Here is a 21407-nt window from a genome sequence, read left to right as displayed (position 1 = left end):
AAGAAACAGTGAAGTATCTTTTTCACAATCTGTCTCCTGTCTTACAGTCAACACGTGTTAAAGACATACCTCTCATTTTTCACCACCATACTTCTCACTGCATAGTTTTCAAATGTCAGCAGATACCCACCCTTGGACATTATATAACCATTTCATAACAGCCCCTGTACCTCAGGAAAAAACCCTCATGCTGACACACTGCCCATGACAATGATAAAATAATAAAAATGCCAACAGACAGATTTTACAGATTAGGCTACATTCTTCCTCATGGGCGCTGCTGCATTTGTGATTGGCCTCAGCCAGCACAACCCATTACATTTCTAGACTCTACACAAAGCCCAGGAATGCCCCGTGCTTGCAGGCTCCAGATACTCTGGAAATGTAACTTCTTTCTCCAGCCCCTGTTCAAAATTTGGAACCAACTCTCTAAATGCCTACATTCTGCATATCCATCTGTTAATTTGGGTGAGCATCAGCTGTCTCAGTGGTGACCAGGCTGATCTTCCATCAGGGTCTGGTGCTGTAACCTTCCCTGGATGCCATCTCATGCCTTCCAGCCTTTCACCTGCTCTGTTCCAAGACCAATTATGACATCCACAACATCCCATTGGTTCAAGGCTCTGCTGCCAGAAACGAGAGGTAGTGAAGATCAGGAGGATGTGTTTGCCTTACCAGGGGTCACAAATAGGCAGAGGGGATATTTGACATGCCATATATAACCAAACACTTTAAGACAGCGTAAGGCCATGCATCTTCTACACAACAATATAAAAAAATATTTAAGACAACATCAAGATGCTTATTCTGTGGATGGTGATCTTTCTGGAGCTGAAGTGTCTCTCTGGAACTGTACAGATGTGCTCCCTCTGTAGCAAATCTTGGGCATTGAGGGAATCTTTCCAAGAGACTCAAATTCCCTCTAACCTTGGCTGTTTTCTCTAGTAAACAAAGCTACCTTATCTTTTCTTTCTGCTCTCCTATGGTTCTGAGCCTTCACACTACTGTTTTCTTATCTTTCACACACGTCTTCAACTAAACTATTTTGTTTCCCTGACCTGAAAGACAATAATTTACAAAATTCACATTACATAAGTTACAGTCTGCAAGCTATGTCAAGTCCATTGAGAGATGTGGAAACTGCCACAGAGCAACTCTGCCCACCAAAATTCATAGCTCTTAACGTACCCAAATGTCCCACCTGGACACTTGATGCAGGGGCCAAAAGTAAGAAATATAAATACTCATACTCTAACATCACAAAGTAAGTGGTTTAAGTGAAAACATGTTACCAAAGAGGAATTCTTAGAAGAGAAAGCCTGAATTTGCCAGGATTTTATTAATTACTGCTAGTGTACAGTTACAGAAGTTCTGCACGCATAAAACTTGAAAAGAAAGTCACATTTTCTCACAGATAGTAATACACTTTCCTAATCTAGGAAAGTCTTGGCATTGACTGGCATTGCCCAATGACAATACAAAAAACTACCATATAAACCCACATCTCACATGGCTTTCAATGTCTTCAAATTAAGTCTATGAACTTTTAAAGGCACAACTTCCTGTTTCCTTTTACTTAATCTTTCTTCTTCTTGACACACTGATCTTCCAATTAATTATTACAACAAGTAAATTATATGCTATATAGGAAGAACAAAATGCAAGAAAGAATCTGAAATTTCTGTTCTGTAAGAGATAACAAAGTTCCAATTTCTTGCAGCCAAAGTCAACACTGAAACGTTAATTTCCTTTAGACAGAAATTTTATTTTTGCTATTTTCTGACCACCAAATCTTGGCAAAATTTTAAAACACATAAAATTCAGAGAGGTAAGACATTCAACTCTGAATTTGAACATTGCGTGTGCAAATTCTGATATTTTGATAAGCAGTATTTCATTAAAGACTCTCCACAATTTTATAAAAAGCCAACATCATGATGACAGCCAAGGACAAAGGCTAACACAGCAGTCCTCTAAGGTGATAAAGGCAACAAAGCCATTTATACTTTTCCTGATGGCCAACCTACAACCTTGGGCAGACTTTCCAGGGGCTGATGCCCTGTGGTAAGTTACAACACACAGCACTATAACACAGCCACATGCTTTCCAACTCCTTGCTGAAAAAGAATCTACCAGGTAGCTACATGGACAATTTATTTTTAATAATCTCTGCTAAAACAATATTTCTCAATTTCTCAACCAGTCAAGCCTTAAAAATGAAGGATTAAGAAAGAGAACACTGCTCTCCTCAAAGGACCCAGATGGTTGAGTAACAGCATGTTACCATGTGTTGTAACTTTACTTGGAAATAGTTTTAAATATTTTTAAAGGATAATGTGTGCATTTTTCTATATTCAGGCAAAGCAGGACTGTACAAATAACATCATTCTCTAGTGTTTAATGAAGGTTAATCCTGAGAATCTTGCAATCAAGAACAAGATTAAGACAATGAAATCTATTCCTTCACTGGACCTAGAAAAATGGGTTTATGATATAAAACAAATTTCAGATCACCTACAGCTAAATGAAATTTAAGTTTTAATTCCAAACCTTGAAAAAGTATTCTTCTGGTTTCACATTCTAGTTCTCTGAATTAAAATACTATTTTCTATCTTATTTGAAATATCAAACATATTGTTTTAAATTGAAATATTTATTTTTTTCACAGGAGGCCTCTATCTGTATTAAAGAGACAACACTGAAACATTCTCTGCATATTTATTTTTTTGTAATCAATGAAAAAAACCCTTAAACCTTATAAATGACTAATAAAGAACTTTTTTTTTTTCCCTAGAGGTTAAGGAAAGTTTATTTATTTGCTTTAAAAATTGATGACTTGATGAAACACATTTCCTCCTTTATGCATCAGTTATTTCAAGAATGAAAGATGAAAATCCAACTTCAGCATTTATTATTTATTACAAAAGGAATGAGCAATTACCTGATAGTGTCAGTGAGGGATCCTCCATTTTTAAGAGCTTGGGGATCTTGACAAATTTTGCTGGTGTCTTATTGACCAATAAAGTATTTTTAAGTCGAAAGGCACAGCTAAAACATTTCATATAAAGAAAACAATTTAAGTGTCTAATTTTGAATTAGTAAATACAAAAGTTTATAAGCATTTAATGACTTTTTTTTACACTATATATATTAAAAAAACCCTAGTGTCTGTACTATAAGCCTTAGGCAATATGTGTGGTATTTTTCTAGTTGTTATATAAACCTTGAGAGAAAAGGATGTAAAACAAAGTATCCAGATAACCCTTTTGTAATTTAAACCCCCCCTACATTTTCATCTGAAATTATGTAATTGAACACAATCCATTTTGAGTCTTGCCAGGCATGCATATTTCGAAGGAATTATGGGTAGAAAGAGAGACAGAAAAAGGCTCTTGAAAAAGCAGATGTGTTTTGATTTTCACTGTACATCCAACACTGTTCCACTGGGCTGCATTTCTTCTCAAACACACGGAAGGAGGAGCAGTATTTGCTCACAGCTTACAGCTTCAATGGCTCTCCATTTTGGAACAAAGATTTTTCAAAACGTACGTAAAGAAAATAAACACAATCAGTAGCTTCATTGTTTAATAAAACAAAAGAAAGCAAACCCATAGGGTTTTAGTGTGCCTCTATGCCTAGGTTTTTCCTAACAAGGTTAACCCTTCCTAGAGAGTCCCTCCGAGAGCTGCACTGAGGCTGGGACTGCAGCACTGCTATAAATAGCACTGCCAGGAGGAAGTTGTTGCTATGGAAACACTGGTCATATTTCTATTTTGACTCTGTAGGTCTCTACTGGCATCTACTGTACACCAGTTTAACTGCAGCACATATTTAATGCCTTCAGCTCTCATCAGGAAGCATTAATTCAGGCTCATATGGTCAAATAGCATTGTTTACTTGTTAACCGTGATGATATGAAATGAATAAAAAAATAAGTGAGAACTCGGAGGAAAAAAAGAAAGAAAAAAGTCAAATTAAGCATCTGATTTTTCATATGTAAGCTGTAAGTTCTTACTCTTCCCATCAGTTTTCTTGTCAAGATTTGACAAATTCATCATCTAAGATGCTGAGATTTTCTGTGGACACACACCATGGCAGCAAAACAAGTTTCTTCATTTCTACCAACACATTATCTGGTCTTTTTGAAATCAAATACCTTGTAGTCACAGTCCCAAATCTAGCACTGACAAGAAGGGGACAGAGAACTCTCTCAGTACAAAAGGCAAATCTTCAACAAAACTATCCAATTTGCCAAAGACAACTGGATTTCTCTCCTAAGACATCACCCTGCCCCATGCTTGTCTCACAGCTTTCTTCAAGGTGCTGTGCACACTGATGGTTGCCAGTACAACAAATCTGACTGCAAGACTGATGCTGGCAGAATGTGAATAGAAATTACACAATTGCTCCACAATAAAACAAAGGTTAGCCAGGAATCATCTTTGAAACAGCTGCTTTCACATAAGTACAAGAGATCTGAAAGTACTGGTGAAATCTGCTTGGTGTCCATGCCCTTCCAAATCACACACTGCTCAAATAACCCTCTGCAGTTATTTGCTTGCACAAAATACGATAGTTTGACAGCCATTCAGAAGTTTTGTACAAACACTCTTACTTTGCAGCAAAAGAGAAACTACCTGTGTAAGTGGTTTTGGTTATAATTACACAAAATAGTAGCCTGCCAGGAGTACGCTGTTTTTGTTTATGAACCAATGAGGTTTAGAAAAAAACACGTTAAGTGCATGGACTTATTTTAAAATAAAATCCAAAGTTAAATCGTGAAGCAATTTAGCATGAACTCAATTGCCTCTCTGAAAAACCTAACAGCAAATAAAGTCTTTGGTCCACTTAATTTACATCAAACTAATTACTACTGTTGATTAATATTGAGCATTAATGGGTTATTGATCCAAAATGAGTAAGATGAACATCTTGAATTAGAACAACCATGCAGACATTTTGCTCAGTACCTGACTAGGCTCAAGGAGAAGCTCCCTGCTTCCATCCTGGTCATTCTCCATCAGAACAAGGATGCTGATTATCTGGCTCTCACAGGAACTGTAAAAGCTCCTGCAGGTGCAAAGCTGCAGTGGAGAGGATCTTGGCTACAGGAAGCTTTGGGTAGAGGAGCTCTACTTTTTTCCAAAATCTACAGGTTTGGTCTATCCTACCTTGGTTTTGCTACTTAGCTAAAGGAACTCATAAGGAACTGCCCCATATGAGGCGTGCTTAGGTTCAAAAACCCCTTCCTAGGACACATTATGTCTCCTGAATCAGAGTGCTGCACACAACAAATTATTATTAACCCTGAGAGATCTGGAGTCATATCTACAGATAGTTTTTGACACAGGATAATGGGAGGAGTAAAAGAAAGGACAACAGTAAAATGTTTACCTAAACTGAAGTCTATAGGCAAAAATTATTCACTATATTAGCAGCTACATTTCACTATCAGATCTGTACTGTACAGTAAAAGACCAGAATGTTAAATACTAGAGTAACCAGAGACATTTTAGTAACACTTTCAGGAAGCCAATCTGCATTTTATATCACCAGCACACTTCCTAGGGGAAAAATAACTCAAACCAAATGACTCCACCTTGTGCTAAGTATTTTAGATTCATACCTTAGTTTTCCTCCAAAACTGGAGTGTTCCTTGATTACATCACATTTAGGTTCAATTAGAAAAATATCCAAACAAGAAAGAAAGCAAACCCAAAGGTAGTCTATTGGAAGGGATAGTGCTTTTTCATAGACTGAAGGAGTACAGAGTGCAAATTAGAATACAGTAGTGGCTTTCATAAGATACAGCCTGAAGTACAAAACATTTGGCCACGTGCTGTGGGGATGCGCTCACCGCTTCACAGCCCCTGTATTCCAGCGCTTCACCAGCCTCCAGGCTGCCCTGGAGGGCCCTGGACCCCCCACTCCTGCCGGCCACAAAACTGAGAAGAGAAGCACGCAGTGTCCCCCACTAGACAGATGGGAACACGGGCATTAAACCCTGCAAAGCAGAGAGGATGCTACAGCCACAGGACAGGAGGCTGCAGAACGTGTGAGAGAGCATTTCAGAGTTTGCACAACACACCTTGTGCTAACTAAGTGGAATCTCAGCTACAGGAACTTGCACAACTGCAGAGGAATCAGAATACTGAAGTTAATTACACCATGTTTACAAAATATATGTTAGACTGCACTTAAATGGAGTAACAAATGCCATCTGCTGGTTTAAGACCAAACAAAGCATGAAGTACAAAAACTGTAATACTGAACAGAAAATTTTAGAACTACTCAGTCATTCGTCTGTAATGTGTTGTATAAACACAACTGAATATCTCAGATTTTTTAGAGGGGAAATAATTCACACACCAACCTTCTAATTACTGGCTATTTTTCTCAGTGAGGCAGCAACAAAGTTCACAGATTGTACTTTTTTCCCTATTTGTGCTGGAATACTTGATTTAATTTAAAATTTCTAATTTATATCGAGTTTATTTCACATAAGGTGAATTTATTTATTATTTGTCTGAATATATTCTTAAATAGTATTTACATTTGGATATAACAGAAATAATTTATCAAGTTTAAAAAATTCTTAAAATTAAACATTTGCCTCTGGCTATTTTGGCTATGAAATGAGTTTACCAATAAACAACAGGCACTTTGCTTCACAGTCCACACAACCTTGTGGCATTCCCAAGTTTTACTTTACAACAAATGACAGAACAACTACAGCCTGGTCAGATAGAATGGTCAAAAGGTAACTTTCACTCTTCCATTTACAAAGAACGAGATAAATACATCACTACAAGTATATTTAATTAGTTTTTATGTTTGTTTAAAAGCACAGGAAAGCAGAAAGCACTTTTCAGGAAAGAAACACTACCAGATTAAATGCAGTGTTTCTTTTCTTCTTTTTTCGTGGATAAAATACACTGATCTTTGCAATTCTCTAAACAAAGTCAAACAATTCACATGGCATGCCAGCTCCACATGCAGTATGAATGCCAGCACATATATAATTCCTTCATACTGTATCCTCAAACTTTCAATTGTATTTTCCCGTTCAAAGCAGCATGATCAAAGATTTTTTTTTAAAGATCAAAAGAAACTAGTGATTCCTTCACCGGAACTTACAGAGAATAAGTTACAAGCTGTGCTGAACATAACATTTTTTCTTATTTTTAGAGCAAAATGAGCCCTTGAAAACATATAACCTTTTTATTCTGAGTTTAACAATTCTGCATTTTGTTTAAAAAGCAAAATCTTTCTAAGAAACATGTTTTTGTTATGCTGGCTACTTGTAATAGAGCTCATTCCGTTAGCTTTCACAAAGAATAAATTTTCCACAATAATAGTATTTAAATCAAATAAAGAAATAATTTTAAATTAAGTGTGATATAAACTTTTAAGTGACAGGTAAACCACAGCAAATTGTCTTGAAGCTACTTTTTAATTAGATACAAGAACATCCATTAGTTGTAATTGTATTTACCTTTAATTTTCTCTAAAGAGAAATAAGAGCAAAGAGTAATTAAAAATGCGTTCTGAAAATCCCTGTATTTCATACTGTGAATTGCCACTAAAAGCATCTTCTCAAGGCAGTGACAATCAACCCCATACCCTCGTGAACCAGGATACTGCGAGTGCTCAGTACCACGGTGTGCTCCAGCGCACACTCCGCTGCAGCCTGCACACAGGGAGAGCAGATCACTTGCCTAATGGCCTTCACCCTCTAGGGCCTTCCTGCTAAGAACTGGGAATGTTATCCCTCAGCTGGCAGTGGGCACATCATAGGATAGGCCATCCTAACCGTGATTACTCTAAATAAATGTTTTGAATATTTCTATTTTGAATGGGTGAAGTCTATCACATGATAGCATCGCATAGGCCCTTTTTATTTCTGGGAAATAAAAATCTCTAATTTAGCAGAGCTGGAAGACATGTCTTGAGTTTTTATCTTAATTTTGAAAAAAAAAAAAAAGCTTAAAAGTTTTTAAGTAGCCAGAGGCTTCATTTCTTCCTCCTGGAAGAACAAACATGTTTCACTGTGAGCCAGTCTCAGATGCTCAGAGCTCTTCCTAACGAGCTCAATACAGAATTGTTATTTCTGGGAGTCACATGGCATGTGGGAAGGTTCTGGTTTTCTTCCAATTCCTCTCAAGTTAAAATCTACCCAAGAAAACTGCCAACTGCCAAAATGAGGTAACAGTTGCACTACATTGGGCATTTTTTCTAAACTTATTTCCACTATAAGATCCACCTTCTTCCACTCCAGGGAGGGTGGGTGGAAGGAAACACATGGCATCCCATTTAAGTGAAGTATCAAAATAATGAACTTCGAAATTTCAGTAACTGAGCCCTCTCCTCACCTTTCTAATACAATAAAAAAATGCCCAATACTTCAGCTACAAGAAATAAAAGCTTAAATGAATACTTATCTGAAGTGAAAATAAGTGCTTACGTAATATTATTAGGTAACATACGGTATTTGCATTCCATTGTCTCTGTAAAGTTGACAGTTTCAGAAAAAAATATCAGCTTAATTTGTCAGCCAAATAAGGCAAAGCACTATTGCAATTTTTGAAACACTGCTGATACATGATTTTTCTGTAAAGTTGCGCAGGGCTAACAATGCATTTATGCATTGCTGGAAAACTTGCAGCCTCATTGCCATTCATGTTGGAACACCAAGTTTATCTTCCTTCCTTGCTCTAAGGAAAAGCAGCTACATATATATACTCACTCTAAGAAACAGGAAAGAAAGGCTGATATTCTGGGTACAAATTTTGTTCTACTCAGAGCAACCAGCTCAAGGAATATAGATAAGAAAAGCATACTTTCAGAAGAACTGCAAACAAAACCGTAACTAACAACCCCGATAACAAAATGCTTGCAATCACCTAGAAGAGATACGAAAATAGCAGGGCAGCAAACTCAGCATGAACCTTTAACTCTTCTCCTTTTCAACAACGACAAATTCTTTTCAATACAATTAAAAAATGCAATTCATGTCTCTAGGTAAATATTCTACCTCCGAACATCACATATAAATATTACACAGTATTTTGAAAAACTTTCCCTCCTCCTTCCTCTCATTTGGAGAGTTTTTATTGAAATTATTTCTTTCACTCCCTTGAAGGAGTGAACACACATCTAGAGATACAATTATCAGACACACGACTGGACACAGCCGCCTGCAAGACAAGAGGCCACTTGTGTCCTGCGCAGTGTGCTATGGAGGCTGAGCTCAGATGTTCTCTCTGCCTTTCTTCACAGAATTCTTTTGCACCTCTGGTTTCGCAAATACCTCTTTGACATAATGTTGTTCCACATATTAGACATTCAAGTATTTTTTCAGTTCAGCCTGACTGCTCGATATGCCAAAATTTCTAATCATACATGCCATCTGTTCTAATTAATTTATGTAGTCTAAAAATAATTGGTAGCCTGAAATTCAACAGAAAATTCAGCCATACACATGGAAACCATTTCAAATAAAATTGACTGGTCTTTGTTTAAATTAAAAAGAAGACTTATTTTGATGTTTCGTGCTTAACTTAACATCCTCAAGTTCAAGCATTGTTGTTAATTTTTTTTAGCATCAGACAAGAAGATGGATTAACATCACACTTTTGACAGTAAACAACATAAATTGGCTGACAGATTAAAAATTAAGATAATTATTAGTACACATTAAAAAGACACATCTAATAAAGTCTGATTTTTGTCCTAAATCAAATAAACCCCAAATTCAGGCCTCCTAAGAAAACATATTAAGTGAAATAGATATTTTCAAGATATGTTTACCCCAGCAACTTTAATTGTTGCTAAAACAGGTTGAAATATTAAAGATAAAGGAAATTAGTGAGCCATTCAAACACAGCTTAAAATTAAAATATTCTTTTCTCTCCCACTAAGTGTCCACTTCAGGAATAACTATGATACAAGCATGGCGAACAGTATTAGAATACACCAGAATGTCACCAACACTTGGTCAAAAACTAGAATTTCACAACAGAACTGGGGGGAAGAAAGGAAAAAAAAAAAAAAAAAAAAAAAAAAAAAAAAAAAAAAAAAAAAAAAAAAAAGCAGAGGAAGGGCTAACAGGCAAAGAATTGAGAACTGATGCAAGACTGCATTAGGGAGCTGGAACAAGGCAGAAGTAAAACTGAAACAAGGAGGTAAGGAAGGACAGAGTGAGGGCTCTGATCCGAAACCACTACGGTGAGTGAAGGCAAAACCCGAGCTTGAGGGTAAGTTAAAGGCATCACCAGTAGTCTCAAACATTTAGAAGAGTTTTACTCTCTCATGTTATTAGAAAAGTTGTAGAATGCAAGCCTCCAAGAGTGTAGCATAGGCAATTTTTTTCTAGATAAAAAGGTCTGGCCTGTCACTGTACATGGAGAAAAAAATAGCCTAACCCCTTCCTGCCCCAATTTTTCAGCCATTTAAATTTAAAGGACAATACTCCATGTTTCTATACAACTTCACCCTTGATTCTGTTTTAGACATGAACTTTAGAAGGTCAAAAGCCAAAAGCTGATTTAACACAATCTTATTATCTCAAATCTTTTTGGTTCTCAAACTGAAATGAAAGCTTAATTTAGTTACTGACTGCCAATTGGACATAGAGGATAGATGAAACACCCACTTCTTTAATATTCTTCAGTATTTTAGCAACTTATGATTTGGCTATAACTGACTCAGGAAATGAATACCAAAATACAGATACACTCTGGGCATGCTAAGAAAATGAACTCCTCAAACACTAATGTTTGCTAGATCATGTTTTGCTAGCCTTCATTTTTATCGGATGTTGCTACAGATACTGATTAAGACATTTAAGTGTAAAACTTAGTGGCTGCAGCATCATTAGTCTGTTGATGTCTTCATATGAAATTAAAGAAAAAAAATAAAATCTGACCTCGGGGTGCTATCTCTTCAGCCAGAGCCAAGACTGCAACATGAAAAGCAACTTCAGAAAAGCACTTCTGCTCCTCGGCTCACAGGCTAAGCAACCAAAACATCCGAAGTTTATTGTGGATTGCATTTTTCAGTGTTTGTCTCCTAGGGGTACTCCACTGGACCCCAAATTATGATGCAGTTCAGACTGTAAAAATAATATTAATTTATGATGTGTTGTTAAATACTGGTATCTATGGTGCTCCTTGTCATTGGTATTTTTGTCTTTGTAACTGTCAGACTGAATTACTACAAACAGCAATTACACACATTTATGCTCAAAAGCCCAACTACGATCAGTGTACAACACCACTGCGTGCTTTGAAAAGCCATGAAACCAACAGTTTAATAACATTTGACCTGGTCTCCTAAGACTCATCTGTAGCATTCTACATCTACCTTCAACCTAGAAATGACTAAATTCTTTATTGCCTTGATTACTCTCTCTTTATCCATTTTCATGACTGTGATGATTTGATGAGGTGAGATTGATAGAAAAGTTCTAACATTTAACTTGGACCACATGCAGTTGAGATAAAGAGATCCCACTTGGCCATTACAAAATAAATATTAATCTATACATAACTTTTGAGCCATGACTCCATCACTGCAGAGTAAGAAAGGTAAAGTTTGCTTTTCAATAGTTGACACAATTTTAATAAGAGATTAATAGATTTTGAAAAGCCTGCCACTTACAGGGAAACAAACATTTTTTCTCTGGTGTTGAATGTAAGTTCACAGAGAAAATATTTTCAAAACAAAATACCACTAATATGATTCCGAGCTCATGACTTCCAGCATAAATTTCATTTTCCTTTGCAGTATCTGAACTTTTTCAGGACTGAAATGAAGAAGATGAAGTTTCTCAAGCTTGCTCATTTTGAAGAATTTACACTATTCACCTGACTTTATTTTAGGGTTTTTTAATTAACAAACATAAAAGTTTGAAACACAACCAGAAGGATGAACGGATACTCCAGGACCCCATTAGGAGGCACTTTATCCAGGAACACATGGGAAACCTGCTCTGCAATAGAAGCCAGAAGTTTGCAAAGTACTTTCCCAGAGTCCATTTAGGTTTAAAAATAGAAATGTAGTATTATGATACAGCAGTCACATGTGGTACATTTGATCTATTTTGAGCTAAAATTAATAAGCACTTTGAGAACGTGAAGTAAATTGATATACTAATTGCCATAAAATAAGGTATAGTTTTCTCTCAGTAACAGACTGCCAATTTAAATGTATGACTGGCAAAAAAATGCAGATACACGTTCTTTTAAGTTACTAGAAGTGTTACTACAACCCTAGGGTAATTATAAGAAGTCACTTCACTGTATTGTTGTATGCCTAGGTCTTCGAAAGAGTTAATTGTTAAATAAATATTTTCAGTTATTTGCCAGTTTACAGATGAAAGGTGCTTAATAGCCAGCTCATTTTAAAAGCTGATTATTTTCCCAAAAGCTACACTTTCCCTAACAGAAATTCAGAAATGGTTAAAAGCGATAGGACTGCTAAGCCTGATTGCATTGCCTCTGCCTTGTTTTTCTGGAACATCGCGAATGAGAAGTAAGGATTTAGACAATCATATGACTCCCAAGTTTAACAGCCCAGATTTTCAGTGCATCAAGCCTAAGTAGGAAGGTCAACAAATGCTGCAGTTTGACCTCGGATAAAGGCTGAATAGATCTAGCACCAATTTTCATACCGTGATACCAGAGCATGACACCTTTCTGTTATTCATACAAAACACTGCTGGGTGGGCTTCTAATGAGATTTTTAGGAGTACTGAGCTTAGAAAAAAAGAACTCCCTAAGAGTTCCAGAGAGCAAAGGCTTATCACAGTACCTATTCCCTTCTTATGATTCCAAATTGTCTTTCTTAAACTTGATATAATATTTATACAAATTGATCTCTTCTCAGAATTTTTCACCAGTTCCTCTAACTTGAACATAAAAATATGCAAGCTACAAACTATGTCACTGAAAAAGCTACCGTATTACCTCTTAGCTTTATTGTACATTCTAAAAATAGCCAGGAATTCAAGTGACACTGGATAAAGTCAACTAAACCGCTATCGACCTATTGTCATAATAATTATGAATATCTATGAATAAAGACAATAACTGAATAGTAAAATTTACTGCCTTTTCATAGGAAGACATTTACAAATCAAACTGTATAAGCAAGTACTTGTCTACATAACTTAATTAAAAGAGAAAACTATGTTTTAAAGACTACTTGCATTTCACATTTTGGCATTCAAAAGCATTAAAAAAGTCAGAATTAGTATTCTTTTAAAAACCTCTGCATGGCCCTTGTTCACACATTCTTCGTAACAACAGATACAGACATATATTCATTTCTCCATAGACTGGTACTTCCTGCAGAACAATATATAGAATTATCCTGGCACTCATTTAGGATCAGGCAGTGAAGGAAATGTATTGGTTGAGCTCCTTTGGAAATATCTACAGAACTCTGGAAACGGGATGAAGTAGCCTTTAGCAGCATCAGGGCAAGTTGCTGCCAAAGGCTACTAAGTACTATCCTTGAAGAGTAGACACTGTTGTTGTTCTGTAACAAGTTATTTAAACCATATGATTTCCAGCTGTAGGTACTGCTGGTTTTTTATCTCCACAATGATGAAATGGTATTTGGGTGCCTAGTCCACAAAGAAGAAATAAAAACTATTAGAACAGGAAGAAAACAAGCAAGGGAGGAAAACGAGGCTTATTTTATTCTCTACCCACTGCACTGCTTAACTTTCAGTAACAAATCAAGTAACTTTCATATAGAACTTCAACAGAAGATAGTTTAAAGCAATGTGTGCATACACTATTGTAAAAACTCTAGTTGGAACAAAACTATAATGGAGACATAAAACTAATCTGTCTGAAACAGATCTATGTAGAAAGACAGCTTGGGAGAAAGGTGTAATGGAAAAAAAACCAGAGAGGGTCTGTGCATATATGTTAATTACATCTGAAAGAAGTTCAATAGGACTCATAAGAAGTATACATAGAAATGAGGGAAATAAGTTCAATTCCTTAATAAAACCTTTCCTCTCCCCATCATGAGAACTGATTTTAATTTGTCTGAGCAAGGAATCCTTCAACTGTTATAAGAGCTATATTACCATAAAAATTAATTTTAAGATGACTCTTTATGATGGACAATAGAGGCCTGACAGAATTGGAATAGCTTCACTTGAGTTTTTTTAAAGCTTATAAACTTACACAAGAATTACAAACTTTCTTAGCAGCAAGAGAGCATCAGTTTTGCAAAATAAAGCGGCACGTTTTATGTCTGGTGGTGTGCAATCACAAACCCTGAGAAGCTGTTTCTGTAGAGAAAGCATATATTTTCATTTTTAATTGCCCAGGAAAGGAAAATTATGTATCACCTGAAAAGTCACATCTTGGCCTGTTGACAGAAACACTAAACCATAAAATGAAGGCAAAGAACTAGGTGATACAGCAAAAGAACCTTTGGACAGTACATATTACAGCTTTGCCAGTCAAGAAAAAAACAACCAAACCCATGCTCCTCACACAAATGCACATTGCTACCTACTTGACCTGAGCAGGTTACCTGTTTCCATCATCCACTCATCACTTGAGCAGAAATAAGTGAAATGCTGCTCTTTGCAGATTATCCTGATTCAACCCTGGCTATTTATAAAGAATGTATAAAATTCTACCTATACAAAGAAAGGAATGTGAGAAGTCCATAACAAGGCTTCTTTAGCCACGCTCAGTCAAAAAAAGTCTTGCTGTGCTTTTCATGGGCCATCTTCCACCATTTGCTCAAACGCTCCCTGGGGCATTCTTGATGCGTCTTTGACTCCCCTCTGAAACAACACATGCTCATCTTCCCTGAATGATACACAGGTACACAGGTTCTCCTTCCTGAAATATTCCACTGCTGAGCTGCCTGGGTTTTTATTTTGAAAATATCAGTTTGGTTGGTTTGAGTTTTGGTGGACTTTTTGGTTTATTTATCAAGAATAGGAAAGTTGCATTTCCAGCCTTCATTTTCACTAGAAATCTACTCAGCCCATAATATCACAAATGAGATAATAAGAACGGATAGCATGAGAAGTGCTTGAATAATTCTACTCTTACTAAGCAAAGTAAGATCCCAAAAATGACACTTAAATAATGCAACCCTTACTTTTAAGCAAAGTAAAATTTAACTAATATTGAGTAGTTAAAATATTAAAATGTTTAATTTTTAATCCATAGTCATCTGTGTTTACTATTTAAAACAACACTATTAACTACCCTGTTATAAGAGATAAAAATACATTCTTGAAATACAAGGTGTTAAAAATACCCCATGCCACCTTGTTTCAACAAGATGTACATGTCATTTCTCTTTTTAAAATATTACCTGAACACATGCAGGATTTGAGGGGTAAAGTTCACTAACAATGACAATCTCGCTAGCACACAATACTTTCTAAATCCGACTTTAGAAGACAAAAGACAAAACAGAAGACAGGTGCATGGTGTATAAACACTCATTGGCAAGAAAGTATTTTCTTTTAGTAAGAATCCTAACAGTGTTTGTCATTAAAATCACTCAACGGGAAGAATGTGAAGAAAATATTCTACAGCAAAGAAGATACACCTTTTATGTTCTTACAGGTACTACAATAGAAACACTGAATTAAGACAAGCTGTCTTGATCCTCATAAATTAATCTGTTCCCAAGATAGATGCTCTTTGCTAATAAATCAACAAGTAATACTGCAACATGTAGCTTGAATTAATGAAAATGCTATCTTGCATTGTCTAACAGAGGACCAGAACATAAGATTTCACTTTAAAAAGATTTTCAGTTTCTTAAAGTGAAAGTCTTAAAAATGCTCTTGTGAGGTTAAAACATTCATTGATGTAAGAAAAAACATTAATTGCACCATGCTAGTACATGCCAATAGAACAACAAAAGAAAAGCAGATGCCTTACCTATAAATGGCTTCATTTAAAAAAAAAATCAACTTTGAACATAAATGTCCAAATTTTTCTACCCTTAACCAGACACCCAAATTCAAAATATTACTACCACACCATCACCATAGACTGCAAATGATTTATGGCCTATTTATGGGGCCCTTACATGCATATCATTATCTTCAGATCAAAATTAATCCTATTTGAAACAGCAGTATGACCCACACATTCTGAGATTTAAAGGGAAAAATAAAAAATATTTCTAAGAGGAAAAAAAATTCAGATACAGTTTATTTCCTTTTATATAAATGAATCAAATGCATTTGCTTTAAAAAGCTCCCCATAATATATTTATATATATATGATACTTGCTTTCCTGTAGTATGTCACATACAATGTCCACAAAATATTCATATATACTACAGAATTTTAAATTACTATCATGTGAATGCTTTAAGATGCAACTGTCAATATATTAACTCCCATTTCTTCCCATTTTCCTAACTTCAATTCCAATCTATCTCTCACCAACATCATCATTGCCAAAATACCATAAAATGTTTACAAACAATGATCTTGCCTAGAGCAGAATTATATTTATTGTGTTAAAACTGTTACCCTTCTCCTCCCTTTTTCCAAGCTGAAAAATCATTAAGTGGTGATGGTAGGAAAATTTTTCTTGCCCTTGTTCAGAGCTTTTCTTCCTTCAGTTAAATGAATTCCATCTATAATTAAGTATGCATATTTTTGTATAAAGCATCTATAAATGTTAGGTTACCATTAGGAATACGTTTTTGCCTTCAAAAATTGTAAAAATTTCAAGGACCAGATTTATATCTGCTTGTAGGTCATCTTTCAAAACTATTCCCATTTTGTCATCCCTTCTTAAATACTATCACCAGTGAAGAAGTACTTGAACGGAAAGATTAGCTGAAAGTACTTTTTAAACCACAATGATGTCTGAGTCTAAGTGCAATATTTCAGTACTTCACATTGCAGTCCTCTAAGTTCAATTCTAAATTATCCAATGCTGTGACAATTACTCTGTGTTTGGACCACGAAACCACCCCAATAAGTACATCTATAAAAATGAAATACTGGTTTTGTTGTGGTCACATATTGTCTCATAGGATACTGCAAAGTTGATGCTGCTACAGCAGGAAAGTAATTCTGATTCAAATAACCCTCCTCCAACTACACAAAGAAATGAGAACCTCTGAAACAATAACAGATGTCAGCAGCATCTGCAGTTTAATCTTTCATGAGAGAATACACTCTGCCATGTGATGAAACACCAGAAAAAAATGTAATGCTACCTTTCATTGACTAATTCTTGATGCAATCAAAAATAGAGAGATCTAGGGTTTCATCATATCCTTGGAGTACAATAAAGGTCTATTGGGCTCATATCAGCAGGGAAAGAAGTGTCCCAAAGAGGAGTAACATCAACAGACATGTCAACAATTCCTTTTTTTCTTTTTTAAACACACAACACTAATATACCTCTGTATTTTGGAAGAGGAAAAATACTCTTCATACTATAATGCTATAGGTGATACCTGTACCATTAGCAAATACTTAATAGGGGCTAATAATACTATTTCTTAATTTTCTCACATCTTCTTTCTTCAGTATTTACTACTACTTTGACTCAGAAGATTGCCAATATTGGGGCCTATACCCATACACTGAATATATTTCATTTTTTGCAACTGAAGCATACATTTTCCCCAAATGTATTTCCCCCACTAAATGTCTCCCTTTCTTACTAACTGTGCATTCAACAAGAAATCAAAAGCGTTCTTCATATAACTCTTGCCCTCCTGAGACCATCCAACCGTGTTCACAACATTTGAGAGGAATCAAAATTCTCACTCTGGCTTTATTTCTTAAAAATGTACCTATCTCCTGTTTCCTTCCCAGCTTGCCGTGATGTTCCATAAACCCCTCTCTAGTGCTGCAGAAGTATCTAACAATCTCAAGCTCAACAGACTTGCTCTGCGACTCAGCTTCTCTGTAACATGTCAGAGAATCATAGAAGGCCAGGCTGGAAGGGACCTCAAGGCTCATCTGGTCCAACCTTTCTTGACAAAAGCATGCCCTAGACAAGACGGCCCAGCACCCTGTCCAGCTGAACCTTAAGTGTCCTGCTGTTGGGGAGACCCACTTCCCTGGGGAGACTATTCCAGTCGCTGACAATTCTTTGGGTGAAAAATTTGTGTCCAAGACCAAAGAAATTGCATGTGAAAGGATTGCACTTCTGTGCTTTCCATACTGAACATCTACTGCTCTGTTTTCTCAGCCACTGTGTCTTGGGCAAGTCCTCTTAACAACAAGACTGGCAACAGAACAAGTAAGTTTGTATGTGTTAGTGGAAATGAATGAGTCAATTTAGTTGGTGGAGAAAATTATAGTGTTGTGAATAGAACCGTGGAAAACCAGCCAACTACTATTTTCTGTTTGGAATTATTTTCACACAAAGAAAGGCAGAACTACCACAAGTTATTTTTGAAAGAAGGGACAGTAAGGCTATGAACTTTATTTTTACTTCAAATGAAAAATACATCCTGCAGAAAATCAGTATCTTCACCACTAAGTGCAAGAATTCAGTTCAACCACAAAAAAGATAAAGGCAAGAGATGCCTTAATTTTTCTTGCCAAAGATCGTACTAAATTTCCAATGTTACACCTCTAGCTTTACCGTACCATACAGGCAACTTTGGTATCAGATTCTTTCACATCTCTTACTGTGCTGCTGCACAGCTCTGTACATCTCTTCTTCCTCCTGCTACTCCCTACTCACATGCTGTATCTAAAAGGAGTGCGTACGTTTTAGTCATCTTCCAGTTTTATTTGTCCTAACAAATACTTGAGTACATTCTGGAGCAATTAAAGTATGAGGAGGAAGGCTGGTGATCTTTTTGATAACTTTGTCAAAATAAATTGTGCTGACGACCATGAGGGTAATCACATTTAACAAAACTAAAATGGTACAAACACTATTTTAGTCTCAGTTGTAAGCAAAAAATGGGACAACTCTTGCAGACAGTATTTGAGAATAGCAGGGTGATGCATAGCATTGCAAAATCAGTCAGCAGCATCTCTGGGTCAAGGGAAAGCTCCAAAGAGTCCTCCAAATTAAAACCATCTCATGTTAACATAACCAAAAGGTGGTATCAACACTGCGCAACAGTAGCATTTTCTTCCCTTCAGTGAAACGTGTGTGTTTTCTTCAGTAGCAAAAGCCATTGGCAACATCATTTCCCCCTTGATTTGGATCTCTCCTCTGTATCAGCCCAACACAAGGTGGGGCAGCGTTTTAAGAGAGGTCCATGAAATAAAGGGTTAAAGCAGTGCCAGGTAGGAGCAAGGGTCTTAACCATTGTGTTTAAGTAGAGCACAGAGCAGTCCTTGAACAGCTGTATCAGCACAGGAGGAGCAGTAAATTGTAGCTATGAGCAGAGCAGCAGGGGTCATAAGGGCAGGCAGTTTTCAACTTTACTGCCAAAGAAAATTGGTCATGTAAGTACTCCATAAGCAGCAAATTGAAGAATGGTTCATAATTATAAACTCAAACCTCAAACTGGAGACAGTACAAATATGTTTTGGGTTTTTTCAAATATATCATACCAGCAAAAATTAGGTTCTGCTCTGAAGACTCTTGCCCAGCAGAGAATTGCTTCTAAAGAGGTCCTGAAAAAACCACTCTAAAGTAACAATGACAAGTAATGGGGGCTATAACTAGTTTGAAAATTCAACCAAATCATCATACAACACTGTCTTATAGTCGAAAATAACAAGTTATTTGGCCAAATTATGTTCTATATTTCTGCTATCAATTACTTGATCAAATCATTTTCTTTAATAAACAGCATAATTTCAAGCATTGGCTTAAAAACAGAAAACACAAAACAAAACCCCAAATCCCCATCTCTTCTGAAGTGAACAACTAATACAATTTTAGCTCCTGAAGGCACCAAGTGTCTAGAGAAAACTTCCATTAAAAAAACCCAACCAACCAAAACCAAAAAACCGTCCAAACAAAAAAAACCCGAACCCAAACCAAAAAACCAACAACACCCCAACCCCCTGCAAGAACTGCGTGAAACAAAACAATGTGCCAAGTATACCTGGCACCTCTGGCAAACAAAACCACAGAATGTACCTCTGGGCATCTGGCATGAAGGCAGTCAGGGGTGTTTTCTCTGCCTCTAGCAAGAGCTGAACTCAACTACAAGATGGAGGCAAGAGTAACCCCAGCAGAAGATTGTTGTCCCATGAGACATACGTCTTCCCCGTGAAGTATTTCTGTAGGCTTCATGGCATCCTGTGCATCTTCACACCTCAACTTGGAAAATTCCATTATGCCCTCATACTTAATTTTCTCGCCATTTGCCCTGCCTAGACAGCAGGGGACAGGATCTCCTACCATCAGAAGAGGCACGATGCCAGGTGGATGAGCTTGTACTTTGGTTTAAATCCAGAGCCCAGCCAAGAAAATACATTAAAGATATGAGCACATCCATAACACTCTGCCTGGGGTCTTGAAAGCTATTTCCCTCTGGGATAAGGCAGAACACATGCATGCCATGGCCCAAGTGGGATTAATGGCAACCTCTACATCAGCTTCTCCAAAACTTCTATATTAACATGCTCTTGGTTCACCTTTACATTTATACATTTCCTCTCTAAGGCTCCACATGATGCAGGATCTCTTCATCAGAGACTCTACTGCTGTGAACAAGCTGCAGCCAGGTCAAGAAGCTATTCAGGATGTCCTGACACCTGTGGTATTTTGACCTCCTCAAGCAGAGCACCTCTGGCCAGCACTCATCATCTCCCTTTTCTGGGATGGGAGTACAAGGACAAGACCCAGACCATACTCTGCTTAGAGCTCCCTTTGGCTCCCTGTTTTTACATTTCTTGATTTGTTCTTTTACCAACTGTTGCCTGTTTTTTTCCATCCTCATTTTCTGTAGTTTCTCATTCTCAAGGAGAGCTCTAATGTCGTATTAGGAATAAATTAGTATCTTCTCCTGCAGAAAAAGCCAATAGAAGCAATGCAGCTGCTTAAAAAAGACAAGAAGCAAGCAAGCATAGGACATTCCTCACACCCCATGCCACACAGTTTTATAGATCATGCCCTCTAGCTATTCTAGATAAAGGATGTCACTTTCATAGCAATTACATAGTAATTCTTCACATGGACATCATTCCATCCTTGCCAAACTTTTCCTGAGTGTTCATCTGAGATGCAAGCTGTTTGATGCTTATCACCAACACATGGTAGTAAGTATTGCTTAAAAATGGAAATTGTAAATTGAAATTGAAAAACCTCAAACTCTGAACACATTCAAAGTTCAAGAAAGTCCTACCTTGGAGTTCAATTCAAAAAACCTAAGTTAATATGCAAATGAAATAAATTCTGCATTTGAATATTAAATGAACAGTTGGATGATGAGGTAGGTAGTATCAAAAGAGCCA

The 21407-nt window shown here is 36.6% G+C and overlaps 1 protein-coding gene across 1 annotated transcript in view; it reads right to left on the bottom strand.

Moving 5' to 3' along the window:
• PRKACB (protein kinase cAMP-activated catalytic subunit beta) overlaps positions 1-21407 on the bottom strand; it is a 67689-nt gene that overhangs the window by 36848 nt on the left and 9434 nt on the right. The window lies entirely within an intron of this gene.

The sequence above is a fragment of the Hirundo rustica genome, chromosome 9, assembly GCF_015227805.2.
Source record: "Hirundo rustica isolate bHirRus1 chromosome 9, bHirRus1.pri.v3, whole genome shotgun sequence".
Classification (NCBI taxonomy): Eukaryota; Metazoa; Chordata; class Aves; order Passeriformes; family Hirundinidae; genus Hirundo; species Hirundo rustica.
The sequence above is the reverse complement of the archived record's forward strand: the minus strand, read 5'-3'. Positions and strand labels throughout refer to the sequence as shown.